General features: G+C 33.5%; 1 pseudogene; it reads left to right on the forward strand.

The window, feature by feature from the left end:
- Nucleotides 1-13579: 13579 nt before the first annotated feature.
- On the forward strand, nt 13580-14110 carry LOC149190326 (UDP-glycosyltransferase 92A1 pseudogene; annotated as a pseudogene).
- Nucleotides 14111-15430: the final 1320 nt, after the last annotated feature.

Below are 15430 nucleotides of genomic sequence, written 5' to 3' on the forward strand. Positions count from 1 at the left end.
TGCCCTCACCAGAGCACACGAGAACCTCTATGCGTGAACCATAGAAACATGGTGGCAGATGAAAACCATCATGGGGCTTGCAATGAAGGAGAAGGAGGAGCACACCAAGGTACTCGAAACAAAGATTGACAGTCTAACTCAGAAGTTCATTATCTATGTCAAAGTTGTCCACCACTGTCGGTTCATAACTCGGGGTTCACCGCAATATATGGTTATCAGGAGGAAGTCGACAACGAAGGTCCATTCTGCAGTTGAAGGCTCCCCAAGCATCAAGAAGGAGCCCGTAGGAGCCTCCACCAGTCGTCCGAACACTATTGCGTAGCAAGAGGGGAGCACCAAGGAGACTCCCATTAGCCTGGACGATGATTTGGTGACCACCAACCAAGAATGACTTCAACAAACTCTTTTTTGTCTCTTTTCCTCCATGGAGGTCTCACTGTTGTGGACTTCTTAGTCTTGGAAATAATAGACTCAGGCCTAGTCTGCTCCGCTTCGACTATAAGTAATGCTCTCCTTTTTTAGGATGTTGTAAAAAGCGTTCTCCTTTGTTTCCACCTAAGACCACAAAACCCATTTTTTCATGGTTGCCATGTAAAATAGATAACACTAAGGCCACATCAGGATTTTCTATTGGTCCTTGTGTCGGGCTCTCTCCCTTGCACAACCCAAACATTGTAATTGTTAGATTTTTTTCAGTAATACATGATATCTTATTCACAAAAAAAATCATTTGCAATATAAAATAAATATAATAAAAATGTTAGTTCTTTGTTAAATAATTAGATTTTTTTATTATAAATATTGATGTTGTGGAAAATATTATTACATATATATTTTGATAGTAATGACCAAATGACTAAGCAAGAGCCTAGATGATGGGGCCACCTACTCCTTGAGCCAAACCAATATAGGCGAAACATGTCATTTAAGGGAATCAAACATTGGTGGTGATGGAGTTAGTAGTGGACCTCAACCACTTGTTCTACCCTTACTTGACTACAAATTATATAATCATATATAAGTGAATGATACCGATGAAGTGTAGACCAATTGGTATGTGTGGGGTTTAGGATGAAATCTACCTTTGAGGGATTAAACAATCACACAATCTCGGTGATAGCATCTCATTGCTTTAAAACTCTCTACATATACTCATATTCAAATTAACTGATAGAAACCAATGATATTTAGAAATATTTTATCCAATATTTTTTCATAGTAAAAGGGTTGGTGCAATCTCATGCTTTTCTCTTTTGATATGTTGATTACAAATACAAAAAAACAATAATTTGTTAAGTAATAGGAATTATCTAAGTTACATGCATAATTTAATCTGTGTAAAAACATCAAACTTTAATATATAACTATTCTTTATGGGAAATTGGTATAACTCACATCCTTTTAACCATGATTTGCTACTTTAATGTTAAACTAACATATATATAAATTAAATGGTGAACTTTTCTCTTTTGATATGTTGATTACAGATATAAAAAAACAAGAATTTGTTAAGTAGTAGTAATTATCAAAATTACATGCACAATTTATTAAAATGTGTTACAAAAATATGAAACTTAGTGATGAATGAGTCTTTATAATATATAACTTTTATTTATAGAAAATTGGTATAACTCGCATTATTTTAACGATGATTTGCTACTTTTCCGTTAAACTAACATAGCCATATAAATTAAATGGTTGATAAATGCCAATAGGTATCAAGACACTTACCTAAAGGATTAAAAAAATCATAGAAACTAGCATAACCTTATAAATTAAAACTCTCTACATATACTCGTATTCAAATTAAATCACCAAAACCAATGATATTTAGAAAGTTTTTATCCAATATAGTTTCATAGTAAAAGGGTTGGTGCAAGTTGATGCTTTTCTCTTCTGATATGTTGATTACAAATATAAAAGAACAATAATTTGTTAAGTAATAGGAATTATCAAAGTTAAATGCATAATTTATTAAAATTCGTTTAAAAACATAAAACTTTAATATATAACTTTTATTTATGGGAAATTGGTATAACTCACATTCTTTTAACAATGATTTGCTACTTTTCTTTAAACTAACATATACATATAAATTAAGTGGTTGATAAATGCATATAGGCATCAAGACACTTACATTAAGGATTAAAAAATCATAAAAACTAGCTTAACCATATAAATTAAATGGTTGGTTAAATGCCTATAGACATCAATCAATAATCAATATCAAAACACTTACTACATGATGCATCTCATATTGCTAAAATTAAAAGAATCATAAACACTAACTAAATTATAACTTTATTTTAAATTATTATTAATCAATAGCAAAAATAATTAATATACAAATTAAACATATATACATTTAAGAAAACATAGAATAAGATTTTTAACCATGACGATTTAGGACCACTTTACCATGGATATTCATAATCTGTAAATAAGCTTTGTTACAATGCTATAGGCCAATACCATGACTTTTCCATACCATATCGCCAAAAAACTATAACTCATTTCATATGATACTTGTTCATATGACATTTTTTAATTAATCAGTACAATTAAAAGGGAAAAAAATGGCATAACTACTTTTAAAATGAATATCTACCCTATGAAACTCAAAATATTTGGCGTTCCTTAAACCCCTACAATCCACTTGATAATTAAATTAAAATTATGAAAACACAATAACACACGTAATATTTAATGAAAAATACAAAAAAAATATAAAAAAAACAAAACATATGAAGTTTTTAAACACTATTTTTAAGTGTTAGTAAAAATCATTTGCAATATAAATAGATACAATAAAAATTTTAATTCTTTGTTAAATAAATAGAAAAAAATTATTACATACAAATTATATATATGTATATCTTGATAGTGACTAAATAAGAGCCGAGAAGCTGGGTCAGCCTACTCCTTGAGCCTACAGGCTAAGTATGTCTTAGGGTAATCAAACATTGGTGGTAAGGGAGTTAATAACCCACCTCAACCACTCGGTCTACCGTTACTTGAATACAAATTATATAATCATATATAATTTAATGATACACATGATATGTAGACCAATTGGTTTGTGTGGGGATTAGTCCCCATAGGGTCATTAAAATCTCATGGGAGGGGGCTGAGGATGGGAGCCACCTTTGGAAGGATTAAACTATCACACAAGTGATATCATCCCACTAGTTTAAAACTCTCTACACATTCTCATATTTACATTAAATCACCGAAAACAATGATGTTTAGAGAGCTTTTATCTAATATTTTTCATAGTAAAAGTGTTGGTGCAAGCTCATGATTTTCTCTTTTGATACGTTGATTACAAATATTAAAAAACAATAATTTATTAAGTAATAGGAATTATCAAATTTACATGCACAATTTATTAAAAGTTACAAAAAGATGAAACTTAGTGATGAATTAGTCTTTATAATATATAACTTTTATTTATGGAATATTGGTATAATTCACATTCTTTTTACAATGATTTTCTCCTTTTATGTTAAACTAACATAGCCATATAAATTAAATGGTTGATAAGATCCAATAGGCATCAAGATACTTACCTCGAGGATAAAAAACCATAAAAATTAGCACAACCATATAAAGTAAAATCTCTACATATACTCGTCCACTTGGGGTAGCTCAATTGGCAATGACTGTGGAAATGAAGTCTCACCGAACCATAAGTCTTGGGTTGAAATCTTGTGTTATCCCCCAATCGGGGTGAGAAGTTGGACATGATGAAGATGTAGTCCTACCAAGCTTACAAAAAAAAGCTCTCTACATATAATCATATTCAAATTAACTCACCAAAACCAATGATACTTAGAAAGTTTTTATCCAATATTTTTTCATTGTAAAAGGGTTGGTACAAGTTCATGCTTTTCTCTTTTCATATGTTGATTACAAATATTAAAAAAAATTGTTAAGTTATGAGAATGATCAAAATTAAATGCACAATATATTAAAATCCATTAAAAATATATGAAACTTTAATATATAACTTTTATTTATGGAAAATTGGTATAACTCACATTCTTTTAACAATGATTTGCTACTTTTTTGTTAAACTAACATATCCATATAAATTAAATGGTTGATAAATACCAATACGTATCAAAACATTTACCTTAAGGATTAAATAATAATAAAAACTAGCTTAACCATATAAAAATCAAGAATCAACATAAAAGCTTACTACATGATATATCTATTGCTAAAATTAAAAGAATCACAAACCCTAACTAAATTATAACTTTATTTTAATTTATTATTAATAATTAACAAAAATAATTAATATACAATTTAAACATATATATACAGTTAAAAAAATATCAAATAATATTCCTAACCATGAAGATCTAAGACCATTTTACTATGGATATTCATAATTTATAAATAAACTTTGTTTATATGACATTTTTTAATTAATCAATTCAACTAAAAGGGAAAAAATGACATAATTACCTTTGAAATAAATATCAACTCTATACTACTCAAAATATTGGGTGTTTAAATCTCTACAATCCACCTACTAATTCTCAATAATTAAATTATAGTTAAAGAAACACTATAGCACGTGTAATGTATATGTTCATGTTAAAATGTTAGTCTACTATCTAATGATATAATTTCTTAAAACAATTTGTACAATAACATTTGGCTCTTGTATGTTGCTATTTTTTTAAATTTTAATATTAATTTTATATATTTTTAAAAATAAAAAGAGGACCTAATAGACCTGCTAGTAAACCTCTGGGGGCCTACGATCTATCCAGCTTTCCATAGGCACTGGGCTTTTTCTTGGGGCATTACACAAGATTTGAACCCAAGACTTTCGATTCAGTGAGACTTCATTTTAAGGCCATTGCCAATTACTATCCCTAGAAGACCAAAACTTATGTATTTTTAAACAAATGATATTTACAAATAAAAATCATTGAAAAATAGAAAATATTTTTTTGGTATATATATATATATATATATATATATATAATTATAATTTTATCTAACAACAAATATGAGGATAAAAACATATCATGCTTGAAAATGGTTAGATACATAGAAAAAATGTTTATATTCACATAACTTGCATGAACCATCAGATTTATTAATTAAAAAATAAGACTAAAGCACTTTACTCATTCAACAAAGAGGAAAAGTGTTAGTCTTAGTATTTCTTTGAAATTATAATAGTGGAAACATGTAATAATGTGCACATGTTAATAATACAAACATGTTTTAGTAATAACACAAATTATAACCACATAAATTCATAACTATACTCCTTGGATATTAGCAATAAGATTTATGTTCAAAGAAAAAGTCTTGAAAATTAGGACTAGTGACTTTTTTGAGCATAGTCAAGTCCCTTGTATCCCTCTCCTTTCTTAAAATATGTAATGACATCCTAAATACCATTTAGGGGTCAAAGTCCATTTAGAGAGGGAAATTATGATGACTTGAGACCTCTTCATAATTCTTGAAGCCCAAAAGGTTAATTTTCTTGTGTAAGACTATTGTTTTTCTTTTGAGATATAGCCTAGGCCTTTAGAAAAATCATTAATGCATGAAACCAATATAAGGAAGGCATATATTACATAGAATCCAAATATCCCATATAAAGGTCCTAATGGTGTTTTAATATATCCTCACCATCCTTCAGTCCTTGAAGCTTGTTAAATGCCAAAGGTCCTTATTATACTACCATGACCATTGTCAAAATCCAAATACCCACAAATGTTATTGAAAACATCTTAAAGCCTCTTAGCAAACAACTCACAATTGCAAGATGACTAAGAGATGCATTTTTTTATGGATTTCAAGTGTCTTTCCTAGAAATTGATATCGATAAGCATCATTTACAACACATGGACATTGTTGTCATTTTATGACCTTGGTTATGCCTCTAAGACAATTCTTGGTGCACAACTAAACTAATCATTTCTCCCATAACACCCTTAGTGGAAACTGATAACCAACAAAGGTCTAGAATGATGGTTTCAAGACTCACCCATGGTGCCTAACATCACAAAGAAATATTGAGGGCTTAAGTCTATTATTTTCATCCCTCAAACATGGTAATGTACATAAGGTCCATCCATGCCCAAGACCTCATAATGGCACCCATACTCAATTTGAATGTGAAAGGTTTAGTAGAGAGGGATTTTGTTATTATTTCTAGGTGTTGTTTATGGTGTTGTAGCTTGAGAATATTCAATAAGATATTATGCTCATTATTGCCCCCTCACCATGTCTATGCCTCAATCCATGTTTCTAATGCAAAAAAAATACTCATGGAGCATGTATCCCATTCATAGGCCAAAATCATGTTGGTTCAAGCGCTTATTCCAAGCTCTTAATCCTAGGAAGCTTCAGTAAGATAATATGACACTAATTTATAGTCTTTGGTTATGGTCAAGGCCATATAAACCATCCTTTCTCTCATGTGGTAATATGAGGACATGTTCATGGTGTTTGAGCAGAAGAAGTAATGTTTAGGAATTGATTTTATTATTTCCATCCTTGAACAAATGTCAATGACTTATGGATGTTGATTTCCTACCATTACTATTATTAGGTCCTTAATACACAACCATGATATGTGATACATATTAATGGCAGTGGGCACTGATGTCCAACTCACAGGTCAAATAACCCCTAGTGTGGGGTTGTGTCACTATGTAAGGATTTTTTCATAGAAACTGAGCTTGAGAAGGCTCACTTAGGGATTAATACCTTTTCTTAATCCCTTGACCATGTTGAGGCATCTAAATGCATTTTGAGTGCACAAAACCTACTCATGGAACACATATCCCACTTGAAGGCTTATAAAGAACCCCTACAAATGACTCATGTGTTAGTTTCAGGACTCATTCAAGGCTCTTGAGCATAAGAAGATTCAATAATATCTCAACATCATGTTTAGACGTTGAAGCCCATTTGTAGTGCCTAAAACCTATGCGTGGAACATGCAACAACTCAAACACTAAGGAACCATAAGTATGGTATTGAGAATAATCCATGGTGTGGTCCTCCATTAGATATTATTTCATGGAATTATTGTGGTTTAATCATGGTTCTTGTATTCCTATGGTAGGCTAGAGATATCGAGTCAACATCTTGTGTGTCTATTCAAGTATGTGTTTAATAATATATCCTTAGAGGCTTGTTCATAATAGGTGTTATTCATAGTGAATAATTTTGACAAACATCATTCAGGACATAAGACCATTTATGACCTCTAAACGCATTCATGGAGTAGAAAGGTGATGGCACCCATAAAACCCTTAGAGACAATAGATAATTAACATTAGGTAGATGTTGAGATTTAAGGACTTCTCCATGGCACTTGAGCCTAAGAAGCAAGGATTTTATTTGGAAGGTATTGTTTCATTCCCTTGAGTATGCTCATAGAATTAAGACTAATACATGATGTTGAAGATATCATAGTGGTTCCCATGACCAAGGAAATCATAAAGTGTTATTGTGTCATGGTTAAATATAGGTGTTATTCATGGTGCTTGAGCTTGAGAAGGTTCAACAGGGATTAAGGCCATTGTTTCCATTTGATAATATTTATACCTCAACATACATATATAGTTCACAAAACATACTTATGGTGCTTGAATCCCAGTGACTTACATGATGACGATCCCATGCAAAATTCCTGCATTTGTTTCAAATACTTTTTTATTTCTCTTGATCTTTAGAATCTTCAATAAGATCCTAGCACACTTGTTTTAAATTTCTTATGATAAAGGCATCACATGCCATCCATGCTCCTTTATGTTGGTTAGAGCACATGTTCATGGTGTTTGAGTATAAGATCCCATGTTGTTGTTTCCCTCCCCCAACCAATGTCAAGGTACTAAGTAAGTTATTTCCCTATTAGACAACAATGTTCAAAGCCTCAAGACCATCCAAAATGCATGAATAATTTTAATGGCACCCATCCAACTCATAGAGAAAAGACCCCTAATGATGGATCATGTTATTGTGTCAAGGGTTTCTTCATGGTACTTGAGCTTGAGAAGGTTTAATTATGACTTAAGGACCTTGTTTACACCCTTAACCATGTCTAGGTGTCCACACACACTTTTAGTGCACACAAATTACATGTCACACATATCCCACTTGAAGGCCTACATATAATGCCTATAAAGAACTCGTGTTGATATGATGACTCATTCAAGACTCTTGATCCCAGGAAGGGTCAAGGACTCATTCAAGGATCTTGACTTAGTAATGGAACCCATAACAACTTAGAGGAAAATGATAACCATGACATGTTAATAGTTTGAATTTCTCAACTCTCCCTATTGGATTTGTAGGTACCTTATTCACAAATTAATATATATGGGAGATCATAAGAAGTTTATTAAGAATAAAAATAATGTTTTCAAGGTCAACATTTTAATAAAGATGCATGCATGTTATTAACACACATATTATTAATTTGTTCATGATAAAAAGCACATGTGGTATTATGTGTTCACTTTGGTAACGTGTGCACATTCTTCTCTCCCTTTATAAAATGAAAATAACACAAATCTAAATTGTATTATATCTAAAAATCAAGGATTTATCTACACAAACATAAACATTTATTGCGAAATACTATTGTTGCAATATCTTTGTTGTTTAGTGTCATTGGTAGGATAAGTTTGGCCAAGTTCTTGTTGTGTGATATCCATGTGAATATTAACAATAGATGTAATCAAGCATGAAAGTTTCATAGGAAAGAACAAACCCTTGAAAATGTCGATAAACTAAGATAAAAGGAAAATTCAGGTATGGAAAAACATAGGAATCCATCAATCATTACCTCATTTTCTTACACAACAGATATCTTAGTGATCTCTATGTCACCACCACAATTGAAGTATATATGAATATAATGGAGATTATCAAGATGTTTCCTTATTGGAGGTGATATTTTCTTGTATACCAAAATCGGCACTACCACTTGTACAAAAGGAAGGAGTGATGAGACCAAATGAATTTTTGGGTTTCCCGCCTCTTTAAAATGACTAGCATGGAATATTTACTCTTTGGAATCCTTACAAATATTACTCCATAAGGGGTCTAACTACATGAAGAAGCACCCCCATGGTGTTTGGTGTTGATACATGGTGAAAATGTGAAGTTTGGTTACACTTTTTTTCCCTTTTTTGAGAGAATTTTTTTTTTCTAGAAGTTCTTCAACATTCGGCAAGCCAAAGCAATTTTTCTGTTTAGAATTTCATTTTAAGAAAACTTGTTATAAATTTTATTAGCTTTCTATTACTTATTTTTTGGAATTTTTTTATTCACATTTGATATGTCAAGTTAGCAATTGTTTGACTGTGTGTTCCTTAAAAATCAAGGGATTCATAAAAAGTCATGTTTTTTGACACTAGTTTATTCTTTGTTAACTTGGCGTTTTTGAAAAAAATTTGTTGCAACAATCTAGACAGACTCTACTTCGATATCGTTATATTTACAAAAACAACTGACGCACACATAATTACTAGAATTTTTTGAATTGAACCAATATGAAAAAATTGCAAATTTTGAAGATGTTTAGTATAATGTCAATTTTTTCAACATATTAGTTAAGAACTAAAAATATAAAGTCTACCCATTACAGAAGATAGACCATGTAATGAACCATAATTTTTTCATATTTTTTATAGTGTATTTTGGAAGATAGAGAATTTTGATTTCACTGAATCATAATGACCTTCATAATTTTTTCGCACACATTTTATTAAAAAATAAATTAAAATTAGAAAATACCTATGAGATTCCATAAAATTTATATCTACTGAAAGTAGTTTCAATTCTGCAAATGCTGGTATTGGTTCTGAAAGTAAATTCACCAAATTTGATGGAGTTTAACTATTTTGAAGTTGGAGAAAGGTTACCAGAGCCGAGTTGTTGTAGAGTTGCAGGTTAAAGTAATTCGTCCGAACTAAAAAAACATTCAGTTGAACTTGTGTTTGTCGTCAAAGCCCGTTAAAATAAACGGAAAATTAATTCGGTCAAATTAAATTAAAAGTTTGGCTAATTTTTTTTTTAAAGTTTGGCCGAAAATGTGGTTATATTTTTCGTTGACCAGAAAAATGAAACGATGCGACCCTCTGAAAAAACTTTTCGCTCGAATGATATAAATAAACAAAGTCGAAACATTATTTACACACTCTTTCCTCATTTGGACTAAACTTTTAAACGAAATTTTTAGGCTGAATTTTTAAAGTGAGTTTTTTGAGCTTAATTTTTAAAGTAAGTCTTTTGGGTTGATTTTTTAAGGTGAGTTTTTTGGGCTAAATTTTTAAAGAGTTTTTTTGAAATTAAATCTTAAAGTAACACTCTGTATCTTGGTTATTTAATTCTTATTATTGGATTGATGCAAATATTGGCATTATAATCTTGTTAATTATATCTATGGGTGAAGTTTAGAGTGTTATCCATGATCTATTTGTTAAAAAAGCCACATAATTGGAGAATATGTGGTCAATGTTAACTGCAAAAAATATAAGGGAAGCGAGAAAAGTTAGCTATCAGTGGTGAAATGACTCCCTATTAAAGCAACTATTAGTGAAAAGAAAAGCTAGCCTGCACTCCACTCTTGGTTTAATCATTCCAAAACCCACCATAAAGCAACCTTGCCATAGTACGCATTTTCCACATTGTACTGCAAAGTCACACATCTTTTATTTTTTATAGGCTACACGCGTTAGACACGCAAGGGAAGGAACTCCCCTTATTTAGGTATCATTTCATTCTAAGTTCCCACAACATTTGTCAGAGTCGTGGATTAATTCATCAAATTATGCCAGTGAGTGTTTCTAGGTACGATTCTAATTGCGCATTAGGGTAGGTAATATTTTAACTGTGTGTCACTATGTCCTTGTCTGTGTCAAGAAACATATTATTTGCTTGTTATTTGAACTCTCAACAGATTCATTATTAAGCATACCTTCATCATGATCAAGCCCGACAGCATGAAACGTGGATTGGTGGGAGAAATTATTAGCATGCAGCGTGGATTGGTGGGAGAAATGATATCTAGGTTTGAGAAGAAGGTACTTATTTTGAAAGTTCTAAAAATGATGGATTGGTGGGAGAAATTATATCTAGGTTTGAGAAGAAGGGATTTATTTTGAAAGGTCTGAAAATGGTGGTTGTAGAGAGATCATTTGTGAAGAAACACTACAAGGATTTGTCTTCAAAGCCCTTTCTTCCTAGATTGACATAGTACATAATTTCCGGCCTTGTTGTAGCTATGGTATGGGAGGGGAAAGGTGTTGTTGCAATTGGTAGGAAAACTATCGAAGCTACAAATCCTCGAACACCTGAACTTGGAACTACTAGAGGTGATTTTGCTATAGAGGTTGGAAGGAATGTTATCCATGTAAGTGACACAATGTAACACCCTCCTCCCACATCTACCCAAGTAACCAACCAACCGGGGTAAATATGCAATGATAGGCTACTATATTTGGATTGAACCTCCTATGTGACCTTAAGGAAATGGAATCGAAGGAAACAAAACATACAAACCTTCCACATTAGCTACAGGACCATTGAGAACCATCCCAAGACTTCAGGCAGCCCACCCATGGGTCCCATTGAATTTTTTGATCACTTGACCATTGGACGCTCTCATGACATGGGCCTGCTAGCATCCAGGAGGCTCTGGACACTCTCATGTTATAGGAATGCCAACATCTAGGGACTATTTTGTCTAGTTCTGTGCCAGCGTCCCCAGGATTTAAGCCACTTTTCTAGGCCCAGAGCGCATGACACTGCCCATAATTGCGTGACATCTTCAGAGAAACAATTATGCTAAAGAAAATACTTTAACAAGCCCTTAACCAGATTCATACTAGCCATGACAGGAATTTTGTCAAACATATCACAAATATGTAATCTACAGGTGTAAATATAAAATTAAGCATAAGGATCTCGTACTTATCTGAGAATTTCTAATAACCATTTTTCCCTCATGTAATTTGTTGCATTATCATCTATTCGGTCATAGATACATTGTCCATTCATTTACAAGTAAAACATGATGATATCCATACAAAGTTGTTGTCATAAAACATATACATAACCAATATAGTAACAATAGAAATACCATAAATACATCAGCCATAGAATCCACATATAAAACAGTAGATGTACACATGGAAACCAAGGGAATGAATTTCTCATTAATGAATGTAGAGACCAACCAGGGATGGGAATACCATGTTCCACTTGACCATAGATTAGCTGAGCCAAATCTCTCTTCAGCCAATCACCCTCATGCCATATTCCAATCATGAATGTGGGACTCATAACCAACTGAAAAGAACCGAACACGCATGGATGCTACCAGAGTTCCCCACCTACACAGTGAGGAATTTGATTGCCTCTTAGACTCCCAGGCTTCACTGTAATCCACAGTCTGATCCATGGATCACTAGGCCCTACACCTAGACCCACTCTCCAGGATTTACCATACATCCCATCCCAGGACTACTAGGCCTGATAAAGAGCAATCCACCTCTTGGATTTACAATATATCCCACCATTCTCCTGCAAGGATTCGTAGGCCCACCGAGCACACAATCCTTGCTTTACTACAACCCATAGTCTGGCTCAGGGTTACTAGGCCAATGGATTTACCGTGATCCAAAGTCTGGTTAAGGGATCGCTAGGCCATGTGTTTGTCATTTCGGAGATCCACCCCACTCAGATTCGAATCCATCCGACAATCCAACTCAACCAAAGTATGAGAACCCATCTCATCAAGGCTATCAGGAAATGACAAGGCTAGGGTGAAAAAAACTGTCACATCTGGCAAAACCCATGCTATAACAACAAAAGAACCACATGCAAAACCATGCATGCCAAATCTAGCAAGCAAAATACACATGCAAATCGATACCTACAAATAATAGTGTTGTAGCTACTTGATCCTGCTTCTCCTTGCTTGATCTTCGCTTCCGTGTGCCTTCTTTTCCTTTCTTGATCCAATGCCCAAGTTCTCCAAGAAAATCTAAGTGTCTAAGAGTGAGAGAGAGAGAGAGAGAGAGAGAGAGAGAGAGAGAGAGAGAGAGAGAATAATGAGAGAGCTCCAAAACTGAAATGACAAAGGTTACCCACTGATCCTCAGAAGCCTTTTTATGAATGAGGCCTCTATTTTCTTCATTCTCCATTATTTTCCTTCAATTTCCAAAACCTTGGCCATTTACTTTTCCAAATTCCTTAACCATAATAAACCAAATGAACACCCCTTAGGATGTCTTGCCCAACATTCATCTTGGAATAAGTTTCCCTTTAACCGTGGTTATTATTTTGATCCGATTCCTGGTCCTTGTTCATAAATTTCCAGATATCTTGCAACATGTGTAGTTGGGAGTCAATCTCTAATACGTTCAAAGAGATGGAGAATAGCAGTCTCTGACACATGAGAAAATCCATGGGAAAGCCGGTTTGCGCAGTCGGGCCGATCCTACCCTCTTCTTTGCTCTCTTTGTCTCCTTCAAATATAATGCTTGATTCAAATTTTCTACAACGAGGCAAGCAGGTAGAGGCAATGTCTGTAAGGGAATTATTGCAGTGGCTTGATTTACATGCGTTGTCTACAGTACTCTACGTTTTGTTCGGAAGTCAGAATTGCATATCATTGTCAAACATGAGGGCACTAGCTATGTGGTTGGAACCAAGCCAACAACCTTTTACTTGGGTTGTTAGGCCTTCTTTGGAGGCCCCGCTGAATTCAGAGTTCTCGATAGAGTTTCTTTTGGAGGGATTCGAGGAGCCAGTGAAGGAAAAGAAGGTAGGATTGGTTATTATAAAGTGGGTGCCTCAGTTGCTGATCCTATCCCATCCTTCAGCCAGAGGGTTTCTTAGTCATTTCGGATGGAATTCGGTGTTGGAGATCCTAAGACAAGGGGTGCCCAACATCAGATGGCCCATGGCAGGTGACCAGTTCATGAATTCGAAGTTGCTGGAGGAGGAAGTTGGGGTGTGTATCGAGATGTGGAGGGGAAAAGAGGGAGAGATGAAACATGAGACGGTGGAGAGAAGAGTAAGAATGTTGATGGTGGAAGAGAAGGGAAATTGAGTGAGACAGAGAGCGAGGGGGATGAGCGAAGTAGATTTGAAGACAGTGAGTGAACATAAAAATGGAGGGAAGAAGGGGTCATAGGTGTGTGCTGTGGATGACTTGATAAGAGAGCTTACAATAGGATACCAGGCCTAGATTTGTGTTGTATATGTAACCTGTCTTCCTCGTTCAGTTCCAAATTTGAATTTTAGCAAGAATTGAATGATAAATATTATGTGCCTCGAAAACAATATACTGTATGGGATGCTCCTTAGGCTCTTTCCCACTTGTGACATATCTTATGTTAAATATGTACCCTAGTAAAGAGTAACTAAAATGTTTCAATTTATGTGATCTGTATCGAAATTTGATGAAACCTATGTGTAATGCATTTCAAGTTCTGTGATCTATGTAAGAATTAGAGGAACCAAATAATTTGATTAACTTGATCTCTGTCCGAATTAGATGAATGAAAGTGGCCCTTGATAAGAATCTAGTAAATTTTATTTGGGTTTGTTTAGGTAGTGGCGCTTGATAAGAAATTCTATTTATTTTTGTGTTTGTTTTAGGTATTTTTTTACCAATGAAAAATCGAAACTTTATTTATAAATGAACAAAATTACATATTGTAGATGCTTAAAATAGCCGATCCTAGAATCCAAGATAAAAAACAACTCATCAAAGAGGTTTTCTCTACCTGATGCTTCAGTATGGAAGTCATAAGGACTATTGAGGAGTTATGTTTCTCATCACTTTCTTGAATAGATTCCTGGGGTTTTTGTACATTGTCATTTGTAGTCTTTGTTGTGTTTTCTACCTCCTTTACTTCAGCTTCCTGTGATTCAAAAAATTTCCATCCTTTCAGTTTTGGAGGTTGTCGCTTTTTCTTTTTTGGATCTAATTTTTCTTGTGGACATGTGTTTTGAAGGTGACTAGTTTGTAAGAACATATGGTAGCGGAAGACCGTATTCTCATAATCAAGTGGTTGAGTCCACTTCAGATTGTTATGGAGTAGAATAATTATATCGGACAATCCTTTACTGAGATCTACCTCCATGCATATTCTGGCATAGGTGAAAATGCCTTTTGAGACTCGATCTACATCCACTTTTAAGAACTTCCCCAAAGAATTCCCTATTCCCTGCAATACTTGCTGATGCAAAATATTAAGGGGGAGATTATGGAGCCAAACCCAAACTGGAATTTTTGAAACCACCACGGTATTTACATCGAAATTCAGGATCCCTAATGTTAAGAAGCGGCCTAAATTGCCCGAGAACCATGGTCCCTCTTTTAAAACGTATTCCAAATCTGTTGCTGAGTCAAACTTTACTATGA

The sequence above is a fragment of the Pinus tabuliformis genome, chromosome 3_1, assembly GCF_031772625.1.
Source record: "Pinus tabuliformis cultivar Carrire ecotype Pingquan chromosome 3_1, CPIR1, whole genome shotgun sequence".
NCBI classification, from domain to species: Eukaryota; Viridiplantae; Streptophyta; class Pinopsida; order Pinales; family Pinaceae; genus Pinus; species Pinus tabuliformis.